The following is a 12066-nucleotide window of genomic DNA, read 5'->3' on the forward strand; positions in this document are numbered from 1 at the left end:
GCTCAAATGCTTTCTGCTGCTCCCCCCCCACCACCCCCCACTGAAACTCATATTTCTTGCGTGTCACTTTGTAGAGGGCGGGCAATATCTGCCCTAAATGGGGAATGTGCTGTCTCCAAAACCCAAACAGCCCTATAAACTGCTGAGCTTGCTTTTTGTTCATTGGAGTGGTGAATTCAAGTATTTTCTGTCGGGCTTTTGGCACCATTTCTCGATGCCGATGATGTCAACGAATCCCTAGGAATATCACTGTTTCAGCTGGACCTTGCATTTTATTCGGGTTAATCTCCCACCCTTCCTTCTTCAATGCTTCTATAATGACTAACTGGCTTTGCACAAAGTGCTCATCCTTGCCCTGAATCAAAATATCATCAATGTAATGAGAGATTTGTATGTCGGGTTTACACGGTATCTTGTCTAAGTGCTCTGCCACTAGACGGTGACAGATAGTCGGGCTATGTATGTACCCCATAGGTAGCCTTTTAAAGGTGTACTGACGTCCACTCCACGAAAATGCAAACGTCTCTTGACACTCTTCAGCAATTGGTACAGAGATAAATGCATTGGCTAAATCGATCACTGCATACCAAGTCCCCTCAAACATTTGGACATTCTCAATCAAGGTAATGGCGTCTGGGACTGCGGGCACTAAGGCAGGAGTGTGTTTATTCAACTCCCGGTAATGCACCATCATCCTCCACAACCCATCCCCCTTTTTAATAGGCCACAGGGGATTGTTCCATGCGGTGGTGATAGGGCGTAACACACCCGCCTCCACGTACTCTTTAATGGTGTCTGAAATTTCCTTGTGCCCCCCAGGAATGTGGTATTGTTTCATTGCTACCCGCTTGGTTGCCACGGGCACTTGCACTGGGGCCATCTTCAATTTGCCTATGGTAATGGGTGTACAGATCAATGCACTCACCCCAAACTGTTACGTTTTACCGCCAAGTCCCAAAGTTAACCCTTCCAGAATGTCAAAGCCAATTATATATTCAGGTATCGGGACAATCAACACTTGGTATTTCTGCCTATTCAAATTGCCTATTTTCATCTCCACTTTCGTTTGTACTGCGGGGGTCTCCTTTCCCCCGAGACCGGTAATAGTAAATTGTTTGCCTTTAAATCGTGCTGGATTACCATGAATCAGAGAGGCCTCCGCCCTGGTGTCTATCAATGCTCGCACCCCTTGTGTATTTCCTGGTCCCCAAAAAATCTTAACTTCAGCATGGGGCCGCCTATCAACTTTTATGCGAGCAGACGCTGCCAGAGCTTGGCCGTAGCCCGAGTCAAATTTCGAATGAGTGTGACTTGACTCCGCCTCTTAACATTGCACTCACCACCTTCCTCAAGTCAGCGTATGTTGGCTGGTACGGGGAAGATGTCCCCATAGGCCCTTCTTCTTGTTCTTCCGCAGGGGGAGCAGAAGGTGAGGTGTCCCCCTGTGGTTTGGTTACTACCTGTTTCTTAACCTGTTTATAGCGCTCTTTGGCTTCAAGTCCTCGTTTTTTGTATAATTCAAACACTACGCTGGTTTCAATTCCATCAATTTCTTCGTGTGGCACACCATCTTTTAACAAAGCCAGAAACATGTCCTTTCCGGACACTTGGGAGTCTCTGCTATCTTGCCGCCTGCCTTTGGTTTTTCTCTCACTACGCCCCTCTCTCTCCCGTGGCTTGTCATCACTCTTGTCCCACTCCCTTAAATCTGCAAGTTGCCGAATGGCATCCACTACCTCATCAGTGGGTTTGCCCGTCATACCTACGAGCAAAGTCATAATGACACTTTTGTATGTGGGTGGCGCAGTTCTAATCACCATGTTTCGAGTTGAAACTGAGAGCGGCATGTCCCCCATGTGTCCAGGAGCATCTACGTGAATGGCCTCTTTCATAGCATGCTCTCTGACTTTGTGAATCGCCTCTCTCAAAGTATACCACTTTGTTTCTTCACTAGGCTAATCTGTGGTAATGGGTATTTACGGTTACATGCTTGGGCTATTAGGTGCAACAAAGACACCTGTGCATCGTGACCATTGTCATCGGGGGGCGGTCCTGCCCTTAAGACCTCCTGTACATTGGTGTCAGTTGACAGGGGTAGAAAACGCAGTGAATCCGTAGAATCTACCAACAACCCTGCAGCACCCCCATCTAGCAATCTCACCATCCATGTCAATAAAGATTCCCCTGATTTTTGCCTCAAACGGGTAATAATTTCCCCAACCTCCTGCTGGGTGTAATCCTCCAGCGTGGTTAAATTCACCATTCCACCTGCAGGATTCTGCGGGTGGGGTTCGGCTCGCCGTCTTCTAACGGGCTTAGCCGCCACTGTTTTCTGTTTCATTTCCATTTTGGTGTCGGACTCATTTGCGGAACTACTCTCTAGACTGGTTGGATCAAAAATATCACCATCCCACTTATCCAGATCCCAGTCCACACCAGCGGTAGCGATTACAGCTGCCACCTTTCTTTTGTTGACCCCTCCCCATCTTTCCTATACTTATACCGGGCTACTCTGACTGCTGCCCTCTCGGCCACACCCTGACATGTGTCAGCCTTATCTTTAAAAAGTTTCATTTGAATCTGCTGCATTAACGCAGTCTGCCTTTCTGCAGCCAGCTCTCTTTCTAATCGCAAAACCTTTCATTTCCACCTTCATTTGATGTATTTTCCTATAAGCATGCACAAGAACCCAACCTCGCCTACCTAATGCCGCGCATTCTCTGCCACGTTCCACTGGAACTTGTTGCAAGCATACCATTACATCAGACGGATCAGCATCTCCCAATCCCTGATCCCATGTTTCACTTAGCCCTGCACCACATGCCCACGCCTGAGCCAATTTATCATATGGACTCTTAGTCCAGACTGGAATGACAACATCGGAGCATTCACCGCCAGCGGTAACGCTCTTTTTCCTGAACAAACTACTCATTTTCCAAAACAAAACCTCTTTATATCTATATATTTTTTCTCTCCACACTTCAATCACTCCCACAAGCACGCACACACCGGCAAAGGAAAAAAAAACAACTTCACTGCTCAACAACTTCACTACCCAATTACTTTTGCTTGCAAGATAACCGAATCCTATCTACGTTCAAACAGATTCTTGAATATTTGGAACAATTCATCACAAATATCCTGTTTGTGACGCCAAAAATGTATTGCTCTCCCAGAGTGCACGGAAAATCATAAATCGCCAATGCAATTACAGAGCCAATACTTTGAACGCAGAAATACGCAATAACTTGCAACCACACACTCTTAGAGAATAATGTGCACTTATACGGCTATTTATTCAAAGTTTGGAAGCAACCAGTGATAACATAGAGATAAATCACAAAAGACACATAGACATAGATCACAGAAGAAGCAAAGAATTCAAAAGGAAATACATCACCGTGAGCATATCTGGATTCCTCATCTCGCCAGAAGCGGCTGGAAGACCCCGATAACAGCCAGGCCGAGAGCACAACAGCTCACAGGAATGCCGGACGAAAGCGCCCCCCTCCGGCTGAAGTCTCTCCTGACCACCCCCGTGGTTCCGCATATATGCACACTCTGAAAAGGGGTGGCGATTTCTCGAACCTTCTGGCAATGCACTTGCGCATTGATGAGCAGCCGTTGGTTGCCAGCTGGGTCAACCGACAGTACCCTGAAGGAGCAGAGAGCCTCCCTCCTCTAAAAACAGGTACCACGGAAAACAGCCCATAGCTCATAACAAGACATAACAAAGTTAGCTTTCCCAGCAGAAATGTCCTTGACTGCATACCAGGTTTGGAAAGCATGTTTTCTTCAGCACCGTAAATCTAACACTCAGCAAAATGTGTGCAGCTTTTCACTGCGGCATGAAGTAAATATCCATCATGGCTTCGAGCGCTCCCAGAATGCACTGCGCACCAGCGCCATTTTAGTTCAAGCATAACACTATGGAAACGTATGCTGTCGCTGTGCGCGCTGACAATAGCTGAAACCGGGCATCCCCTATCTGGTAGAGTGTCCAGAGGAGTCCTGCATCTGTGCCTGCTGCATTCGTCCACTGGAAAGGGTTGCATTCTGCTCCTTGACCCTACCAGAACTTCTTTTTCACCCGGAGCTTCTGGGTATCTGCTCCTGGATCCAACAACAAAAAAAACCTACCTCAGGTGATCCTCCTTCGATCTGCCAAGTTTTAGGAATAATTGGAGCACGGGTGGTGAGTAGTCACCATACTTATTGATGCCCCTATCTCCTCCATAATAAAGTTTGTGACGTTGCTTTGTCAACACTTGTTGCTAAAGCCCTCCAAAAAATAGAAAAGTACTTTACTCACCAGTAAACTCCTTCGAAAATCTTCTGGACTGATATTTACATTCATAGGAACTTTTCCCTAACTTATTCCCAAACTACAAAAGCACTTGTGCACTTTTGGCACAAGTCCCCATTCAACATAGGGTTGGACTTTACAAGTTAGGGTCCCTATTCCTGTGCACTGTTGGTGCAATTGTTAACGCCTTCCCTTCCCTTTCAGGTATTAGGGTGGGCAGGGAGGGAACTGTACACTTTGCTCTAACTGTGACTCTGTATATGTTTTATAATTTTAGTACTGTGTGATAACATTACTTGTTTGATTTATTTTCCTAGTATGTTTTTGGGCTTATAGTAAATATAGTATCTTTAGACTTGCTGTCTAAGTGTAATTCTTGCATATTTCACTGTGTGTGGACTCATTGTGGGTGCCTGACCCCTGTGACAAATTGCAGAATTCAGTCACATCTCACCAGGGGGGAGCCTTTCTCTGTGAGGCTGGGGATGTGAACCCGCTATACGATACCCTCCCTAGGGTTAGAGGCAAGCTGGAGAAACTTCCCCCTTGGGCACAAAGACTCCTGCTTCAAAGAGGAACTCCCTATGTTACTCACCCACACCCGACGTCCAACCACTTCCATCCGAAGAAGTCCTGAAGAACCAATTAATGTATGTTACAATGGTGCAGTAACATTAAATAAATGTGAAAAATAATATGAGTACAATACTTCGAAGAAGATTGTCCGAATCATGCAGAGTACTCGGGCAACAGAAAGAAAGGACTTGGATGCTCTGCCGGGGAAGGCTTAGCTGTGTGTCATAAAAGGAGGAGAAGAAATACTGCCAGAGGAGGTAGCCCCAGAGAATTGAATTGGCTGTGTGTGGAATGCTGGAACAAGAGGGGAACACGCAGCTTTCAAACCTGGAAACAAGCTGGCGAATTAAGATGTGTGAGGAAAGTGTGAAGGAAGAAGAGCTGAGGGAAGGAAACCTCAGACGGCTAACTGAGTCATAAGTGGTGGCTTGACCGAGAGTCGGTGGACTGTTAAGTCCAACAACGACACCAAGAACACAGGCTTCTTCACGAGACAGAGTGTGTGCAGAGAAGGAGAGAGAGAGAGAAATCGAGAGGCAAGAAGCCAACCTGACGAACAGAAGGAAGCATCCCATCCTGATCCCAGGCCCAGTGACGCTAACCCAAAGTGAGAGCGGCAACGAGGAACACGGGAGACTTAGTAGGGCTAACAAACTTAAAAAGCATAATAATCGTACCCTCATACTCATTCCAGTAGTACCAAAGAGGTGGAGAGAAGTGAGAATCATTACAGGTACCTTCATACTCGTCCCAGTAAAACTAAAGACGTGGAAACAGAAGAGAATAATTGCTGGAACATTTATACTCGTCCCAGTAAAACCGAAGAAGTGAATACCAGAGAGAATTGTTATTAGATTGGAATCTGCATACTAGTCTCGGTGACTATCAAGTGAAAGAGAAGAGTGCAAGAGCTTATTTGAGAAGCCTTATGACTGGTCCAGCCAGGAGAAACAGTGGGCATTTGTCTATAGAAGAACCAAGTATGCTAAATAAAGGGCAAGCAAAGAATACCCTCAGAAGGATAAAGCAAGGTGTCAAGGACGCGAGAGAGAAGAGCTCTATTTCTGAACTGCATGAACTGGTCAAAAAAAGTTACCAAGAACTATCTACTGTTAAGTTGCTAAAGTGACTGCTGAAAAGCTAACCAAAGGAGAAGGGAGTCATTCTCGTGTGCCTACGTTGTTTTGATAGTGGTAGGGACAGATTAGCTTAGCTATGGACAGAGGACAGACCTTCCTTTTGCACTGAGCGACAAATCACGGTTTCTCGGGGTTGCTCAATGAGGGAAGAACACCTGGATGGGGGGTCCTCGGGGAATGGGAATGGGAGTGGTACACCGACGGGTGAGATGCGGTATCCCCCTTCTTTCAACACCTTTTCACCATCCTACCACATGGCACTTTTAAAACCACTACCACTCCCCCCTTTTCCGACACGAACACTTTTGCACGACAAACTAAAGAACGGACTAACACCAGAGCCATTTACCTGACATGTCCCAATAAAAGGGTCAGGCAATTAACCTGAACCACACACACCTGAAGGCCCTTTTCCCTTCCCCACAGGGATAAAAGGTGAAGCAAGAGTGCACAGGAGGAGCAAGGCAAGCACAGCAGACAGTACGACGAGACGGCTAATCAGGTGCAGCAGTTCAAGACAAGGAGAAAGGCGGCAGGAATTAAGAGGGTGACGAGGAGAGAAGTGACCTTGGCCTTTTCGTCCCAGGCCCGCAGAAACTTTGGTGGAAGAGAGCCTAAGACCGTGAACATTAGCACAAGTGACTTGCACCAGATGTCAACGGTACATGGGGCAAGCCTACGCCGATAAGCAGGAACGAGGGAAACTCCCGCGACCCTGATACCGGCCTGGACTCCAATGTAGAAGAAAAGCCAAGCGGTTCATCACAGCCGGTGAGTCGAAAGGGGAAAGGATAAGAACCAGGTTCTGTTGAGTGAGACTCGCAAAGTGGCAAGTTTGAACCAAGGTCTATGAACTGTGAAAGAACTGTAACCAGTGTTGAGGGGAAACTAGGTGCAGAGGGAAACCGGCACCACGTGTGTTTTAACTCGAGAGACTCTGGTGGAGCCCCATATGAGAGGAAGTACAGATACCAGCAGGCCATAGAACAGCCAGCGGAATAGATCAAAGTGGTCTTACTGAGGGTCAAGCAAAATCCATGTACAATCGAAAGACTTTGATCTACAAGCTACTTGAAGGCAAGGGAAGTGAATCCTGCAAATACAAGCACATGTGAAGTTGAGAGGGGTCCGAGGCTTACCGAGGGATATCCAGGGGTGAAGCTATCACCCAAAAGTTCATTGAGAAAAGAACTGTCATACAATTTGTGGAATGAGATATGTGCGAAGGGTCTGCGCCCACAAGAGGGGGACCCAGGGGTGAAGCCATCGCCCTACGTGAACAATGGTGAACAATTGAGAAGGGTTAGCGTAAAACTGTGGTGAACAATTAAGGGTCAGCGCCCAGAAGAGGTGGACCCAGGGGTTAACCCATCACCCAGCGAACCTTCAGCCCAGTTCATTTGCGTTAGGTATGGAAGATACCTTATGGAAGGTAAGGTAGTGAAGTGTGGTTGGGTACCATTTTGCCAGATCATCCATTTTAAACAACATTAGGATAAATACAATGCATATCTTATTTTGTTGCACTAGCTTCCCTCCCCTTGGATCTCTATGCTAACCCCGCCCCTCTATTGGGAATATCAGCTGAGGGTTGCGATAGGTGGCTTTCTGTTTCTTTTGACTGCTTTATCAGGTAGTTTGTGTATGTGCCTCATATGTCAGTCAGTGTGGCATGGTGATTTAATGTTTTACCGTACTCTAGTTCCATGTTGTTGCAGTATAGCTGTCTACATGCCATTGTTTAATTGTTGGAGATTGCGTGATGCCCCATGTCACTGCCACCCTCCTTTTAGCCAGGAGCAGGAGCAGCCCAACCAGCTCCCTCACATACCCCCGGACTGGTTTGGTATATCCCAGTAGTGCTGTCAGTAGGTTTAGGTTCAGTGTTACCCCCCATTATTTCGCCTATAGCATCAAACACGTGTCCCCAGAATGTGGCAATCTGTGGGCAGCTCCATGCCAGGTGCAGGAAGTCCGCTGAAGCACCCAGGCATCTCCCACATCTGTCCAAAGCATCGGGCAAAATCGATGTTTCCCAAGTAGTGCGATGAACCTGGTGTAGGTATTTAAAACAAATCAGTTTATACCTAGCATTTAGGGCCACTTCACAGCAGTACTTCCAGACTTCCCGTTATTGCCTGTCCCAGTGCCATTTCCCATTTCTCGCGGGGGGAGGTGCCCATCTCTTTCCTGGTGGTAAGGCACATGGAATATAGTATTGAAACCGCCTTATCTCTGCACCTGGTTTTAAGTGTCTTATTGAGTATTGGGGCCACCTCTGGCTGCCAGGAAAGGACAGGAACAACTGTCTCATTAGAGTTTCAGAGTCTAAAGTACAAAAACACAACTAGGGCGGTGAGCTGCGCCCTGTCTCGCAACTCCGCTACTGATATGAATTGTCTGCCCAGGAACAGATCTTGGAAGTGCGTTAGTTCCAACCATTTCGTAAAGGTGACATAACACCTCTTGGGCAATCTCGGGGATATAAATTATCAGCAACTCTGGGGAGTAGATGATCCTTCTATTCGGGTTCAGGCTCTACAGGTTATTTCCGCCATAGTGTTTGCTCTAGATGTCCTTTTGGGTCCAGTCAGGAGAATGGACGGCAAATGAACAGTGACGCTATCGCCCTCTACAGGCAGGAATACAGCCTGAGCCGAGTTGTAATAAATCTCAAAATCGGGCAGTGCCAGTCCACCCCCTCCCCTCCCCAATGCAGCAGTGCCACTATGTTTGTTCTGTGAGACCCGAGCTTGCTTCCCAGCCCAGAGAAATCCCAGCATCGCAGATCTGAGGTCTTTAATGTATTCTCTGGGTAGTGCCAGTGGGATATTTTGAAACACACATAAAAATGTGGGTAATGGTTCCATTTTTATCAAGGAGACCCTCCAATAGAGGTTAAGGGGTAGGTTCATCCATCGTCCCATCGGCAACTTGGCTTGATCCAACATTTTTTGGTAATTATGTGTGTATAGGGTCGTTGGATCACAAGCTATACTGACCCCTAAGTATCGAGTGTGATCGGTGTGCCACTGGAACCCCCACTCATCCACAAATTGGACTGCGCTGTCTTTAAACGGGAAGAGGACCAATTTCGTCAGATTTATTTTAAGTCCGGAGACCTCCCCAAATTTAATTACATCCTTCATAATTGGGTTCAGATTGTGCTCTGGGTCAGACACAAATATCACCATGTCAGCATACAGAGACACAACCACCCTGTGTTTATGCAGGTGAACTCCCCTGTGTAGGTGACTCTCACTGAGTGCCTCCGCTATTGGTTCCATGGCCAATGTAAACAGCAGCAGCGACAAGGGGCAGCCCTGTCGGGTTCCTCTCTCCAGCACAATAATGGGAGTGAGTTGACCATTCACCCTGATCTTTGCCTTGGGCAGTGTGTATAGCAGCGACACCAGTGAGAAGAACTGCTCCCCAAGTCCCATCCTGTGCAGAACCGCAAACATGAAGGGCCATTACAATGAGTCGAATGCTTTTGTGGCATCTTAAAGTGCCGACAATATTGGCTCGTCCTGCAGCACCACGGCCAGCAATCCGAACATCCTGCGGAGGCCACGGGATGTGAAGCGACTAGCTATGAACCCAGACTGATCCGCCCTCACCATCCTCTGCATCAGGGGTGCCAGACTGGATGCCAGTATTTTGGCTAGGATTTTATTGTCTAAATTAATGAGGAAGATGGGTCGATAAGAGGAGCAGTCATTTGGGGCCTTGTCTGGTTTAAGTAACACTACAGCTACCGTGTCCCGCAGGGACTCTGGTAGTTGGCCGTCTCTCAGGCTTTGATGCAACATCTGTAGTAGGTAGAGGCCGGGTTTCCTTGCATATTGCTTATAAAATTCCACTGTGAACACATCTGGCCCGAGAGATTTCCCAGATGGGAAAGATTTCATGGCTCCCATACTTCCTCCAGTGATATTGGGCACCCCAACTACTCTCGCTCCTCATCTGTACATCAGTACAGTGTCATCTGTTGCAGATAGTCCTCCACTTTGCTCTGAGAGATTTGTAACCGTGAGGAGTATAGTCTACCGTAGAATTGACAGAATTCCCTCACTACTTCCATATCTGCGAAATTCTCTGTCTTGTGTGTCCTTTATAGATAGCACATGATTCCTGGTGCCGCCCATCCTCGCAGCTCTTGCCACAAGCTTTCCTGGTCTCTGTCCTTCCCCATATTGCCATACTGCAGCTTTCCCCAATAGAAATTTGACCTCTCTGTGTGCCAGTTCATTAAACAGCTGCATTTGCTTCCTAATCTCAGCTTGCTCTGGAGGTTTTGGTGTGGGTGTCTGTGTCTGCAGTCTTCGAATCTGGCTTTTGACGTTTGTCATTTCCATTCTAATCTGTTTTATTACCCCAGACTCCCTCGATATGCATTCACCTCTGACTACACATTTAAAACTCTCCCATAGAGTCTCAGCGGAACCCACTGATCCAACATGTATTTCAAAGAACGTATCTATTGCCCCTGCCAGCCCCTCCCGAAACACTGTATCGGTCAGTCCCTCACTTTTGAATACCCAGGGTGCCCTCTCGGATCCTAGGCCTGACAGTCCGATAGCCAATACTACTGGGTCACGGTCTGACAGTGTACGTGCCAGGATGGACACCTCAGTTACCGACCCCATCAATGTATAAGCGATCAGAAAGTAGTCCAGCCAGGAATGCCAAGTTGTGTGCTGAGGAGTGAAATGTATACTGTGATATGCTCTTGTTCCTATTCCTCCAGACATCAGCTATTTCCCACCAGAACACGTGTCCTGGAGTTTGTTAGTCATCTTAGATGTTGGGCGGTGAGTTCCTCCAGTGCGGTCCAAGTTCTGTACCATTCCCGTGTTAAAGTCCTCAGCCCAGATTGTGTCCCTGGGTGTTAACTTCCCCAATTGACAGTCAATCCATTCTAATATTTCAACAGTGTCTTGATTAGGACCATGGTTTTTGATCAAAGTATACAATTTGCCTTGTATGATTCCTTACACCACCAGTCCCCCCCCCTGGTCTATGACGATTGTGGTTAGATGAAACCCGACAGAGTTATGGATTAAAATACACACCCCTCTAGAGTATGATGAGTACGAGGAGAAATAGCAATGGCATCCCCAGCTCTTCCCAAATTTCCCCTCCGAGTCCAGTGTCCGGTGTGTGTCTTGTAGAAATGCTACCCCCACTTGGTGTCTTTGCATGTACAGTAGAATCCTGTGATATTTTGATGGACAATTCGGGACCCTCGCATTCCAAGTGATGCTTCTAAGGAACCCAGACATTACGTGCCCATGTCTCTATCTCAACCACGTTTTTTATTACAAATAGCAGTGCATGCCCCCACCTGATACTTCTTGATCTTACTATCTATAGTGAAATCTCAAGTCTTTGTGCCCCCAACCCATCAGTAATTGAGATTAACCTTCTGCCATCTAAACCACAAACAACCCCAACTGTGACCTCCCCTACCAGCATCCCCAACCTGACAGTTCCCTCCCTCCCCTTCTGTTAGCGAGAATTCTCATAAATGTGCTAATTCCCTCTACCTTAGAGCCCTCCAGCTCTTTTGCTAAACTTTGGGGCTTTGAACTTTTTTAATTCTGTTTTCTGTGTTTATTTCTTTTGGTTATGGAGTTTTAGATAACTCCATAGGCATCATCTTTTCATGTGTGTTACACAGCACCCTCAGTGCAGTGACCCAGGGAAGACTTTCTAGGCTGTCCTAAGGTTTAAATACCTTCTCTGGGATAAACTACTGTTTCCCAGAGAATGTAAGGTTAAATTGACTTTTCTAGTCTTTTTAAATTCCTAGACCCAGCACACACTATCTTCCTATAGAGTGCTGGAGGGGTTACCTAGTATACCCTGTATTGAAATGGCTGGTGGCAGTGGTTTTACAATGAACTACCATGATTTTTTCCCGACCGCGAACACAGGTAGCTAAAAATCGCGTGAGCCATGTTTTTCAAGGTGGCACCTTAAGCAGGTGGTGTTAAACCCGCCAGGTCAGACCTGGCGGGAATGATACCTCCCGCCTGCAGA

At 47.0% G+C, this 12066-nt stretch overlaps 1 protein-coding gene across 1 annotated transcript in view; it reads left to right on the plus strand.

Moving 5' to 3' along the window:
• Nucleotides 1–12066, plus strand: part of ITPA (inosine triphosphatase) — a 362873-nt gene that overhangs the window by 39116 nt on the left and 311691 nt on the right. The window lies entirely within an intron of this gene.

The sequence above is a fragment of the Ambystoma mexicanum genome, chromosome 1q (assembly GCF_040938575.1).
Source record: "Ambystoma mexicanum isolate Mex_15411 chromosome 1q, UKY_AmexF1_1, whole genome shotgun sequence".
Lineage (NCBI taxonomy): Eukaryota > Metazoa > Chordata > Amphibia > Caudata > Ambystomatidae > Ambystoma > Ambystoma mexicanum.